At 39.6% G+C, this 14839-nt stretch overlaps 1 protein-coding gene across 5 annotated transcripts in view; it reads right to left on the bottom strand.

Moving 5' to 3' along the window:
* LOC110828493 (uncharacterized) overlaps positions 1 to 14839 on the bottom strand; it is a 57659-nt gene that overhangs the window by 40122 nt on the left and 2698 nt on the right. For 2 of the 5 annotated variants that reach the window (XM_087356709.1, XM_087356705.1), the window contains exon 1: positions 12955 to 13686. The exons of 1 other annotated variant lie outside the window; for it this stretch is intronic. The gene's annotated coding sequence lies outside the window, so the exon portion shown is untranslated. Of the gene's footprint in view, positions 1 to 12954; positions 13688 to 14839 lie in introns of those variants that run through there. 2 more of the 5 variants (XM_087356710.1, XM_087356711.1) reach the window with 2 other exon arrangements.

Raw genomic sequence — 14839 nt, 5'->3', positions numbered from 1 at the left:
TCAAACTGAAGATAATGGAAGTGTAAGGCACGTGCATAAATTAATAAATCATAAGAATTTTCCGAGTGAAATAAATAGAACTTCCTGGGTTATTCTGATCGCGTGACCTAATTAATCCTTTGGACCAACACTACAGTGTGGGAGATGCTTCATCGTGTACATCTCTTCCCACTTTGGATGGCCATGTTCTCAATCACGTAAAACATGCTTTACTTTTACCGTGTACTCAAATCACACATAGTCAATGTGACCGCCCCAAGTTATTTCAGTAACGTGCGTTCCTTTTCGGCCACTTTAGAAAATATTTCAGAGCCCGATAATTGTTCTCATCTTGTATGTGATGGCCCAAAACGACTTAACACCGATAAAAAACGATGCTTGCATCTTTGGGGCCTAGACCACCAGGACTTTGGAAATAAATGTTCTGCCCTCGCTATGCTTCGATCATAATGGATTGGAATTCTATTGCCCCCTAGGCCTTGCCGTCGCTAGTTTTGAAACCCCTTGACCTCGGTCATCTCAGGTTAGATCACTAGACCTCAGGAGGACATGTACAACCCCTGAGCTGTTTTATCACTCACGAGGCAAATATTATTTGGAGCAGTAATATACAAGAGAGAATGGCCATTGATGTCCGATATTCACAGTCTCATTTACCTCGGAAAGACATGGGGCTGATCCACGGAATTGTACGGCAACTATACGTAGCCTATTACCAATATTATCAACCCGTAAAAATACGTAAAATGCATAAACACTGTTTTAGGTCTATACGTGAACTAAAATAATGCACGATGAATAAAAGTCTTAGAAACAGGCCATACCATACTTTTAAAATTGCATGTTTTTATAGTGAACTTTTTAACTTGATGCTATTTTATTCGAAGGTATGTCATAATAGTTGTGTTGGAATATTGATTCGTGGCTTATTTAAAGACGTTTAATAGTTACATCGTCAGATGAATGGAAGATTACAGATGAGGGAATGGAAATGAGGTGAAAGGATGCGGTTATGATATAAGTTATAAATAAAATCAATACATTTGAGCGCTTAAGTATTTAGGAAAACCACGGATAACTTTGTACGTACAGACAGCAGATCTGCTGCCTGATGATTCAAATAGTTACATATTACATGTCAAGCACCGAAACGAATACAATCACAAAATACGAAACATGGTCAATTTCTGTGAACGCCTTCTTCTTAGGTGGAACAATGGCACGATGTTACTGTAACAGGCATGAAATGATCCTGTCTGAAGCTGAAACTTTCAGACACAATTACCATGGTAACCCGGTTTTCCGTCCAACTAATAACACTGCGGCTCTATTGCTGAAGGTACCGGAGCGTTGTAAAAAGTGAGAAACACGATGAGAAATTTCGAATCGTGTACAAATAATAATAAACGAATCAACAATATAGTAGGGATGTATTATTGCTTCCTTCCTGAAGAATGCCTCTCTCTTTCACAGACTCATATAATAGCAGCGTCAAGTTACTCTTATTTGATTTCCGAGAAAGACACCATTAAAATCTTCAATGAAAGTTGTCGCTATGCGAACCATGGCTATGGGTAATGAATAAAGAGCAACTTTACGTGGCAGAAGAAGGAAAAGAGCGAGTTCCAAAGAACTTTTGGCTCTCAAAATTCTGGAAAGTAATGTAGGGCAGTAGAATAATCACGTAATAGAAAGTTGCCTTCGTGCTGCGAAACCGTATGTAAATGATATCAGTAAACGATAGTGACACGACGTACGCGATCTACAACAACAATTTGCCAGCCTTGGGGGTCACGTTCCTTAAAATATCACTGTTTACAAGACCAAGGCCTTATACGAACCTCGGGATAAGGGAAACCGTGGCAGTTAACATACCAAAGCTGAACTTTAAACAGGCCTAAAATTAGCCGAACTACACGAAATTACAGCTCCTTCGCACATCATACAAAGAACACAAAACGAGTGAACTTCAAATCAAGTAGACTGTGACAAAGAACTAGCTAGAAGTATTGCCTTTTACTTAATCGTTAAGGAGATCTCGGTTTACTTCTAAATTATATGATCCCTCCACAAAGTCCAGAAATAAAAATCTCATGTTGCAATAACTGCACTCCTACTGAAAATATGTCACCCCTGGGCTATGGGGCAATGAGACCAATGCCGCCATCAGCAGATAGCCGTGGTTTATTGCAGCAAACAACAGTTACGCAAATACGTAAGTGCTGGAGGATACTTGAGAAAAGTGGGTCACCGTTCAAGCTGTGGAAAAACCTGGTGCGTAATGTAAGAACATAAAGAGAATGTTAATATCTTGCGTGTATTTAATTTAGATAAACTGGTAACAAGGTGCCCTGAAGTAATCAAAAATCACTGTCCAATTAGAAATCCCACGGACACGCGCTCTGTATCTTAAATGTTTCGCAAAAAATATGCTGTTTCTTTTTACATTTAGAATTTCAAATCTCCTTTTTTTTTAAATGATGCTTGAGAAGACGACTTATATGTAGTAGTTACGTGTTTGAAAACAGAGTGCTCAGGAAAATATATGGAGAAACTTCTTCAATCATTCAAGTCACCTGTTAGGTTTTACATTCTCGAAATAAAATAGAGTACGAAGGGGCTGATTTCTGATTGGTCAGTCGTACAAACAACTTACAGAATTATACGCACATGAACATGCACGGTTGGGTGATTGAGTGTCATAAAAGTCTGAATGATTACAGAGATTGTGTGGTGGAAAATGAGGTCTCCCTTGCATAATAACAACTACATAATAAAAATTGATTCAAGCAGTCTGAAATCAGGATCATTCTTGAAAGTGGTTCCTCTTGTCAGAAACGAAATGAATGAACACGTATTTCGAAACCAATACTAGGCTTGGGGGGGGGGGGGGGTGCATATCGCAATAAGCTTCAATTGGTAGTTTCGGACACAGTATTTATTGGATTCATCTGGCTCAGGATATGGACCAACAGCGAGCTCTATGTACACGGTTACAGAAAAATGAAGTAGGTCAGCTGCTATTACCTTTACAAGTAGCATTCAGTCCCATGGAATAAGTAAAGGGGTCGATTCAGGTGCCATGCATTTGGTAATAATTCGGACTGGTAGAAGCGAGAAAGTCGCTAGTTCTTGGTAACAATGACGCACTGGCAGCCACACCCCTCTTAAAAGCCGAGAATACCCTGTATACAATGGTTTAATCAGAGAACAATAGACACATTTTATGCAAATTACACACGAAACGCATTGATTATTCGAACGTATTGCTATACAACCCTCAAGGGCACATGAACTCTGACACAAAAATGTTGCAAAGGTCAGAGTTTATCAAAGGTGGGCCCACAATTCATACTTCAGATCCCATATGATTTTTGCAAATCATGTTTGTATTAACTGTTGGATATGAAGAGCGTCTCGGATGTTTAGGATTGTGTCAAAGTTATTTTTGTGCAAAAGCGTTCTCAGAATCAGCTGCGTGTTAAATATACAGCTGTAAGATACGTAACAGTCGACGCAAACAACTCTCAAGGCAGGTGTCTGTAATTTTGTATGCAGTGCAGTTCAGCATTTCAGATCAACGAAAGACACGTGTATTATGACGTCAGTTGCAAATGTGTATTGAGATTCTTGATGATGTTACTTTTTAGAATTCAACTTCCCATAAGTCAGTTGAAAGGGTATGAAGACACCATCGCCTGTGAAAGCAATGAGAAGTCAGAGAATACACACTTACACTGCCTTGTATCGACTAACTTGTGTGTTTAATCACTGATATACAACAAAATCAGGATTAACATTTGTGAGATAAATGGTTCGTTGACCCGGATAAAATTGACTCTTTGCACAGAGTACACACTCAACACATAATCGGAAATTCGCTTGTCCATCGAAACTACTCACTGAGTTTAAAAGGAATTTTGTAGACCTATTGGATGTCTACACTGAATATTGTAGAGCGAATTTAATGGTAGTAAGTATCTCTCCAGTATAAACTAGAATAACTTCACGTGGTCTCTAATTGAACTTCATAATTTCCCCCTAAACGGTTCACTGTACAAAATATTAGGACACAGAACGAACTTCATTCCATTACGATCTATAGTTCTTATTTGAAACATTGTTGTATAACCCAAAGGTCCCAGTCCTTCGCCAGACGAATCAAATCCACACCCTCCGAATAAATTTCACTGATAACCATGTTAATGCTATCCTCCCATCTATGACCAGGTCTTCCCAGCGGCCTCTTCCCTTCAGGCTTTCCAAGCAACATTTCGAAAGCACTTCTCATCTCACTATGCGTACTATGTGCCCCGCCTACCCAATCCTTCATTTGATAATCCTAAAATATTTTGTGAAAAGTACAAATTATGTACCACTACCCTGTGTAATTGATTCCAGCCTCCTGTTAGTTACTTAATCCCTCGCAGGTCCAAATATTATCCGAAGCACCATATTCTCAAACACCCTTAATCAGAGTTCTTCCCTTTACGTGAGAGGCGAGCTTTCAAGCCCATACAAAACAAGGTAAAATTATAGTTCTATATTTTAATCATTGGGGTTCTTTATAGGAGAAGGGAAGGCAAATGCTTCTAAATAGAAGCAAGCACTTCCCTGCTCCTTCGTGAATGTAATCGCCTTTGTTTACTCTGCTGTCGCCTACCATTACACGGATTGTTTGCCGATGTTCAAGGACAACACCTGACGGACCCAGAAACAATACGTGCCTAGTGTCATTCAACCTGTATGTACCCACGTAGTGACCGTAGGACATATCTCTTCACCCCTGGAGGTTACAGCCCTCGTAGAAATGCGCACGTAGCATAATCTCATAGTTGCGTATGGTATATCACAATACCTTGCGGGTTATTCCGCAACATCATACCAAATACGCGTTGCTGCGTGCTGCATACCAAATAAGACTTTTCTTTGTGGCGAAATTCTGACTGATCTGAGGCAGCCCAAAGCAAAAAAGGTGAAATGTTCGATCTCAGTCCAAATGCAAATGATAACAGATCAAAATTTCTTTCGTGAGCAAATTAGAGCAGTCTAAATTCGTGGAACCTTACCACCACGCAGTTCAGAATCTTTTGTCATTCCGTCTGCTACCTAGAAAAGTAAAAACTGAAATGCACAAACCAATAATTTTACCTGGGTGTGAAGCTTGGTCGCTCACGTCAAGGGAAGAACAGAGTGATTAAGGGCGTTTAAGAATTCTGTGGATTAGGTTTATAGAGACCGGAAACGGGCTCTTGATGACTGTAATAAACTTTAGAACGTCATAAAGACGATGCATCTTATAAGAAATAAAATATTTATCAACAGAAATACATATTTACAACATTAACAATTTCATTATTTCAGCACAACAAACACGTTCAGTAATTTTGAGGACAGGGGAAGATTGTGGTATATTTTTCTTGGTCAACCAGAGTATACAGTCATAATATTTTCATAATAAATGTGTCATTTCATTATTTCCGCGCAGAAAAAAGAAAACGGGGCAAAGCAAGGGATTTTTCACTAGTTACGTACCTGCATTTGGTCTGATAGCTTTACCCGATTTGTTGGAGACAACAAACGTCATCAGAGCATCACACGTTCTGCCTACGTCCAACGCCATTTTACGACTGCATCATCGCCATTAATACTGCAAGAACTGGACGAAATCCAAACACAACGAACTTCAAGAGGCACGGAATATTTCATATGTTAAAATTATTGGAGTAGAAATAACCGTCCTTGGAACAGCCAGGTCATGACGAAGACACTCCAGTCTCTTCCTAGCTAACAAAGCGATCTGCCTACCACTTGACTTCCATGTTAGCAGGGGTCACATTTCTATGTCTGAACTCGCCTTCTAATCACCGTCAATAAAACACGTTATGCTTCCGACCACACAAAGTCCACAGCAACCGCTTGGCCACCCTGATCGCCAGTGCGAATAGCTAACGAACGGTTAACCATTAGAATGTCGTTTATATTTGCTTTACCGATTCATTTAACGTTGCTTAATTAGCTGCAAAGGACATACACCGACAGCGTCGACAGACCGGATGACTGAATGATGAAGCGAGAAGAACATACAAGGAAACGGTCATGGACCGTTTTTGTACTATCACAGAATTTGCCTAGGATGATTGGGTGACTGACTAAATGCTAACAAATCCCTGGGTCGAAATTTCCGGTACCCAGCAAGACGGTACAGCGGCAACCCTCTAGACTTGCACGCGGATGCACTCGGTTCGGATCTCTGACAGGTTTCCTCAGTGGTTCGAGGCAAATTTTGGTATATTTCAAAACAGATCACGGCCACTTCCTTCCAAGTGTCTGCCTATTGAGACACACCCTAGATATAATTAAGTCAATCGAAAGCAGGACTTTCCGAATACGAAGAACTGTTAATTACTAAGCACCGACATTTGATAATTTGGAATATCAATAAGCTATCACATGTGAAGGAAAACAGAAGAAATAACATGTTATTACATTACGATCATACTTTCCCACTCTAGTTTCTTCCTCCCATCTTCACTTCTTCCTCCTTTTCTCCTTCTTTTTGCATTCTTTCCTCCTCTTTTTCTCTCCCTACATTCATTTCTAACGAAGCTTTACGGATACTGGGAAATGGTGTATTAATATTTCTCATGCGAAGCCTCAGACATGTCGAATTTGCTTGGAAGTGTAAAACTTGCGACTAAGATTTCACTACGAAATTAATTAAACACAAATGGGCCATCTGTGGTTCTAAAACGCGCACATTCCAAGTGCATCATTATGTGGCGTTTAATAGTGTAAAAAATGTGGGCCCACATACCACAATATCTGGGCCATAATACAAGAGGAAGGGCGTTGTTGTTCCATTAATCAAGTTAAGGACCAGGTTGAATTTAATATTCTCTCTCAAACTGCCCTTCAACTTCTGTCTGTATAATGTGACTTGCTGCAGATTTGTAATTTATTTCCTTTTGATAAGTGGGGCCTATAACGACTTGTCTGGGTACTGTAGACGAAGTATTATTACAAGTGCCCTGTAAGCTACGTTCTGTAAATACCAGAACCTACAGAACTGCAACGTCTGCTCTAAGGGAACACGGTGTGCTACTTCCTTACAGGGCGTAAAGTTTGTTTCCAAGCCTAGATTTTAATTAAAAACAAACAACTGTCTTAAGTTATTATGTCGTGTCATGGAGACCTACTGAAAATACCGTTTGTTCCTTTCCTGTGTGAACTAACTGGAAAAGTCTGCCATCGTTTTGGCCTTGAGGCAATAAGTACATTTATAAATTATTACTCATTATAATGTTAAATGAGAGATTTCTTAAGGTTCTCACAGCGGCTAGTGCAAAGATAACTGTCTTCTGGTATGCTGCGCCATGTAATCCGGTAGAAATTGACCGAAGTTTCAGAGGTGCTTACTGCCTCCATCGTCAGGACTCATCGCCCTGAGACACGAGACTTCACTTCGGAATTTGTTATCTGGCAGCGAGTCAATGCTAGGATTTTCCGGCGTACACTGGTCAGTGCCAGCAAAACCTTAACCACTTCCCTGTAAGCTCATGCTAACGCCAAGAGCTAGAATTGGTAGCAAATGCTAGTCCCATAACTTAATATTATTGGCTGTCTTCCGGATTGTAGCGTCGTGTAGTCTGGTAGAAGTTTACTGCTTGCTGCCTCATATCATCAGGAGGAAACAAGAACCTCTGAAACGTCGGTCAACTTCTACCAGACTTGACGGCGCTACAACCCAGAATACAGCGAACCTCAGTCTTCAGTTGGGCCTTTAACTCTGATGCGATCCTTGTTTCTCCTAGCAACGATTTTACGCATTTCAGCTGTTAATAAAAAGATGCTACAGGTCCCGGAAGAAGTAATTCACAGGGGAAACATTCCTCGACAACATTCTATAAGTGGCGACCACAAGGGTGGTGAAAGTTTACTGCAAGAACAAACAACCGCTATTCCATGCCTGCTGAAAGTGGGTACAACGGAGTTCATTCCCTCCCTTCCAGTCTATAAACACGAGCAGTGAGCAGCTATTATACCTGCAGCCATGACTGGAGCTGGAGTGCCGATAAAGTAGGCAGCTTTAAGAGAGAGCGTGGCTGATGGAGACTGTCCACACAGTTTCAGGATCGCAGTACTACGGGCACGTTCAATTAAATTATCCTGCGTACCAAATCTTTTGCTGCACATTCGCTCCGCTTTCTCATTCCCATAATAAAGTTCATTAATAGTTTGTACCTCCTGTCTATCCGTCTTTATACATTATTCGCAGTGTTTTAATTGTTTCTTTCCTTGTCTCTCCCTCACTTTTCTTTCGTTCATCGTCTGATAGACACAAAGCCAACATGGACATAGCATGGATGCAACTTCCTAATAAACGTTTCGGAGCAAAGTTCTGTTTCAGTTTCGTTAATACTCGCTGACTTAGTCATATAAAAGCAATATTCACGAGACAAGAACCTACAATTCCTCAGTGAATATCACTACTTCTGAACGGATGACCTGATAAAATTTAATGCATCTTCATACTCGTCGCCGTGAGAATTAAATCTCACCCGAAACTGTTTCCTTGTGAACTCAAGCTGTAACTGACTTCACACAGAAGACGGTGTACTGTGGCGTAACGATTACGTCTTTTAAGTTGGATTTCTTTTGAAACCGTAAACGTTACGCCTGATACTATATTTCCCTCTTCCGATAAATAATTCGGCTGTGGTTGTGTGCGTTTCGTAATACACTACCGCACTAGACTTAGCTTACAGGTGACTTAAACGTCGTAGTGGTGCGAAGTTACCTAATAGGTACGTATGATAAGCAAGAACGGAAATATGACGGTCTTTAATAACAGATTGATTAAGTTTTCAGACCAACATAAAATGTGTCACTAATTATTATTTGTTTCAGGATTCTGAGACTACTAAAGCAGGTTATGTTTTAACGGTAATGAACACAAATGACAACCTAATTCCGTGGCTGTAACAAGTGGAACATCAAACATCAGGCGCTGATTCTGAAGAAGCCACAGAGAAAAGTAAGACAGATTTCGAAACAGAAAAAGCGATGCAATGCCGTCTGAGTGAACATTAATACTGACATTGAACAGTTCAGAAACCAGACAAGAAAGCTCGTTACTGGTATGAGATAATCGATTTTAAGTTGTGGAATATTTCGAACATTCGAAACAATTTAATGATGAAGAAGAAGAAAAAGAGCATTGGTTCAAAGTAGTATGATGCAATAAACTGTACCTGTGTTAAAGTGATAAAAATGTATACTTCATCACATGTAGAACACGTGTAAATAAACTAAGCCAAATTAAGCTGCCTTTACTCTAAGATCAGCCAAGTGAAATGTGTGCGAATTAATTAGATTTTGACATGCACTGAGTCCTCTTGAAGTAAAAGTACGCGCTTCCTAAAATTACTCTTAGTGCACGACATTTTGTGTGTGTATATATATATATATATATATATATATATATATATATATATATATGCACGTGTTTAAATGATATGAATGAATTAATGTATAGAGGCCCAGAATGTGGATGTTAAGACAACAGTGGGTCACATACAGGATATCAGAGGCTTACTCTGTTAAGCAGAAGAAGCCTTAGACTATTCGGGGCCGACTGTGAGGCTAGTCTTAATACAAGTATTAAATTAACCCACTGGCATACATGGAGTACGTCCTATTCAGAAGACATTAGCAACTTTGACGATTGTCAAGTGTCAATAGAAATGGTTCACACTATATACATGCAGGATATGGAAATATAGTGATAATTTTGAGACAACATTAAACTAATATTATATAATTTACATATTTTGAAAACAGATTTTTTAAATAAATTGTTATGCCAGCAAATTAATGAGTCAAAGATTTATAATCCGTCACTTCATAAGTCACTGCGTTACAAATAACGAGGCTCATTTTATTAAAAAATCTACTGCAACTCAGGCAGATGAAGGAAGAAAGAAGGCTACTCTGACTTCAAGGGAATAAGCTGTTAAAACCGACTCTAAGTAAATACCAGTAAGTTCCTCTCACCAAAGAAATAAATTAATAAAGGCTCCAATGTCAGGTTTTCGTTTAAAATCACGGTCATGTTTAAATAACCCGTTTGTGCCTCCTGAACGTATAATGTCAACAGCCTGTCTTACTGGTAACCGGCTGCAACTTACCCCACTTTGCTTCAACACAAAGTAAAGATGAGTGATCCTACGCTTGGATATTACAAGACAACAAACAACGTTACTTAACGACTTCGGTCAATGCCATGAATTTTTGGCGTTTTCGCTACGTAAAGTTGCAGGGATGCGCCCATTAGTTTAGCTATGTCTGTCTTTCTGTCATCGTGCAATAACTCGAGAACCACACAACGGATTTCCATTACATCTGGTGTTTAGGACTTGTGCTAAATTTGTCGATATGTTCCAACATCACTCAAAATCGAACAGCAATAACGTGCACTTTACATCGACAGTAAATTCGTTGCTCTCATATGAATAAATTATACTTTTGCAACTACTAAGCTGCCGTCTTACTAAGTTTTATACCCAAGCAGGCGTCTGTCTATGAAGACTCTCATGATTTCAATAACGCAATTCTGTACTGAATAACTGCGAAAGAAATTTGGGACTGAAATGCTTTCTGACAAGACTGGTCACGTTAAAATGTGTATTGACTGTAATAACATAAATACTGAGACCGCACACTGACAAAACTCAGCTGAGTGTCTGAGCCTAAAATAAATAGCACATCAACAATTTCAGACAGCACGATAAAACGCTGTGGTCTTCAGCATAAAATATGGAAATGTGCCGGATGGATGAATGTAAATTATTACTCAGGGAGTGGAATAAATGGCAGTAATGGTCAGAATAGCGTGAAGGAGGGATTACAGAAATTCAAACACCTTCAGCAGAAACTTCGTGGTTTTATTCAGCAGTATACTGCTACCTGGTAATTTATGACATATTCGGTCAGATAATTTCCACAAAACAAAATAAACTTTTCTGCGGGATTAACTCCCGATTTACCCTAAAATTATTTCGGAGTTTTAATGTTGATTACTTTAAAACAACTGCTTCCAGTTCCTAAAAACGCAAAATGGACTACAGAAAAATAGTTTCGGCAGGAGATGGAAGGGGGGGGGGTCAGAAATCTACATTCTTAGGCAATTACCTTATTTTAAAAATCCTTGAATGTCTTACTGAAAAAGATATCTGTTCTTCCATCAAACTGTATACATACAGGGCCTACTACTAACGCTTCACCACTGTAACTTCTTGCGTGAGGATATGTGACGTCTCATAAAAACAAAGTTTGGTCAAAATGCCATTTAAGTGTATGTTACTTTAATCGACCGTAAATACTCTACATTTCTCCTAATTTAAGAATCAAATGCCTAACTTCCCTATCTGACTTTATACAAGGTGGTCCCATATAATGTAATGAACCGACGTTTTCACGGTATTTTCTATTGGGTGAGATAAAATGGCTGATCATCCTTGCTAACTTTTCAATGGTTTTCATTTCAAATGTTATTCTTTCTTAAAACCTTAACAGCAATTCCACGGTCACCCTGCACGAACTTATGGAATGATAAACAATTAAAACAGACATAATTCAATTAAATTATTTTAAAAACACAAGTATTTTGGGCATATTAATAGTACATACATATATTAAAACAAACTGACATCACACTAACTTCATTAGATTATGAGTAATAAAGATAGTGTCGAAAGTATTTTAAGAACTGAACTTTCCTAGTCATCGGTTAGCGATGTACGTCATCGTTGCTTGTTAGCTGAAAGCGAACACAGAGCCGTGTGTAGCCGCACCTAAGCTCTAAATGTCAAACACTGCATTCGTCTTTTCATCTCGACATGAGAAGCTGGATACGCCATTACGTATGTGGATAATTAAAAATAATAATAATAATGGAAGTTCAAAAATTTGTTCTAAAGATTTTGGGCAGAAGGTTGATGTATAACTTCGGCTTTCAGAGATAAACTGCGTCCATTGTTGACGGCCTTCCAACAATCACGTCATGTTTATCACCTCCCACTACCCCCTCCCCTACAGACATTTACCCTGAAAATGGCAATTACAATGTTTGCAGAAACGTTGGGAAACCTTTAATAATCGACGGGTTTTTCCTCGACAGCCGCAGTTACACAAGAATAAACATGCACTGTTGTCACAACATTTTTAAAGTTGTGAAGAACTAAACTACACCTTAGACGATTCGTTAATATACTACCGTACTTTTCCACGTGTTTATATGAAGTACACATACAAATTTCAATACGTCAATTTACAGTGACTCATCATACCAAAATATTTCGCACGTCACCGTGTTATTTACCATTTTCCTCAAACAATTACTTAAATAAGAAATGGCATACTTTAAACAATTTATCATCGGACTCTACCTGAATACCCGCAACGAGTAAATGTTATTACTCAGTTCAAAAACGTATCCAAAACACGAATAATTAAGGCTGTAGAACCCTACTTTGTCCCTGCTCTTTCTGCTTGTAAGAAATAATCTTTTGCCCCAAGGAAAAATGTATTTTGAAAGTACATGAAAAAGCACCGGGCTGTATGTAACGCCGTGTGGACACAAACGTTTCAGAGAAACATACCGTCTCCATTTTCTGGGCTGACGGCTACACCAACCCAGCAGACCAACATCGAGATCTTCACCGCCACGAGAATCTCAAATCTGTGCGTTGTGTGCAATGTCAATTTTTATGCACGTAACTCATTCTTATAATGTTCTCAAAGCGAATGTATCGGTATATATCCTCAAGTCGGCTCTATTATAAAAGATACTTTTTTGGATCCTGCAACTCACACCGGTACTTACAAATCATTTGTGTTAATCACGGTTTTATAGAAACATCAGTTTTAAGCACTAACATTTCATATACTTACAGTTACGGAGCTTTAACAGCTGTAGCTCCTCAGTTTTGTTTTTGAATCAAATTAATCCAGAGCAGGAAGGAAACTACCACATTTTATCACTGCATTTACTACAGACATGTCCATATCGTTTGTTTTATAAATCTCGCGGAGAGGCGATTTCTGATCTGGATACGGAGTTCGCAAAATTCACTTCTCTGAGATGTTTCTTACTCCCTTTTCGCAAAAATGAAAAATCAAATGAACATCAATGTTTATAATATTTCCAGCCAAATCCGAAAGGACACCACTTCCCCGTTACACCCCCACACCCGTAGCCCCGAGCACTTCGTTTCTTCCAGTCATCCGACAATCTTGGACTTCACGTGAAACACATGTGACCACAACAAAAATAAACTTGTAACATACGGCACTGTTGTTATACTTTGTTGTTCCTTCCGTGAACAAGAGAAGGCGTTTCAAAGTACTATTGCTGCCTTATTGTCATGGTAACCGATTCTTGTTGGCTTTTTCGTCGAGTCAACTTTTCACTACGTGGTCGCATTTCGTTGCGCATCGAGTTCCTTGAAGGTCTCCTACTACCTACACGATTAGCTGTCATCTAACATCAATTGTCTGCGGAACGTTATCACACGACGACGTGGAACCAACAGCGAACCTCAATACTTAGCTGAAGACTGTAAAGTACGAGGCAGACACAACGCGTAATAGTTTCTGTAACTAAAACTTGAACGAGAGAACTAAAAGGACAGAAGATGAAAGAGAGCAAATGAAATTAAGTTTTACAGAGTTCGTGAGGTTACGGTTTACTTCGTGTTTCTTCGTTGAGGCACGAACTTCAGTTAGCCACATTCTTCAGGTGCCTTAATTATGAATTCTGCCAGTGGCGATCTTGGGAGGCCGTGGTGGCCGACGACAGCGCAGGAATCCTGGGTTACCTAGGTTACATGACCCTTCCTTCAGCCGTTGAGCCCAACAAACCTCTCAAGCGTGACGTCACGAAGGTCAATAATTTTCAGAAGATGGCATTTCGATTTGGTGCAAACTTTAACGCAATGAATGTGTCGGACAGCCAATGATGCCCCAGCTTTGGGGTTGGACAGTAGCTGTTACACTTCTTCGCCGCAAAATGTTATCATGTCACGTAATTCAGACATGGTGTTTTGAGTTATCACAGCGTGAGGTCTCATAAATCCTCACCAACTCTTCTGCTGTTGGCTCTGCTTTCAGGGTATTCTGGTATCACAATCTGAACTCTCATAGCTGTAAAAAGCTCAAATCTCAAATGTTGCGCAAGGTATCTCATTGCCTCGACGTCAGCAGGTTCTTTTAGCGACGTAAGCATTGGGGAAAGCGCACGTGAATCGGTTTCAGCTGGCTCATGACAGGAACGGTGGCGGTATTATTGCTGCAGCTGTACCCATAATGCCGCCTCGGTCCGAAACACACTCCGGAAGTCGTTTCTCACGTCTAAGAGGCTATCTGATTATTTTCTGTGATGAGGATCGCTCTTGGACGGACCAAGCATTGTATTTCCACCCTTTTAATTTTAAAACAAGGACATGTCATGTGACAAGCATAAATATTCTTGTAAATTCGGCGTTTCATCAAATACATTCTTATACAATCTTCACTGAGCAGACTCTTCTTGAGAGGCTAACAGAAGCGCAAACAATCAAGGAATTCTGCTCCTTCTATAGAGCCCAAAGATTCATTACCGAGTTCGCAAGACCCTGGCACAGAACATTATGGTAAACCAGTTGAATCTAGTCGACGCCCTCACAACTCCTTTTCTTCAAAATAAATTTCATCTTCCCTTCTGGACTTCTGACAAAAAGTATGTGGGTATTGGGGGTGTCAGAATTAAAGTCGAATACGTTTCGCAAACAACTTCCCG

This window comes from Zootermopsis nevadensis, unplaced genomic scaffold (genome assembly GCF_977971745.1).
Source record: "Zootermopsis nevadensis isolate Lab colony 2312 unplaced genomic scaffold, Znev_1.0 Znev_ptg000027l, whole genome shotgun sequence".
NCBI classification, from domain to species: Eukaryota; Metazoa; Arthropoda; class Insecta; order Blattodea; family Termopsidae; genus Zootermopsis; species Zootermopsis nevadensis.
Note: the sequence above shows the minus strand (reverse complement) of the source record. Positions and strands in the feature narration are given on the sequence as shown.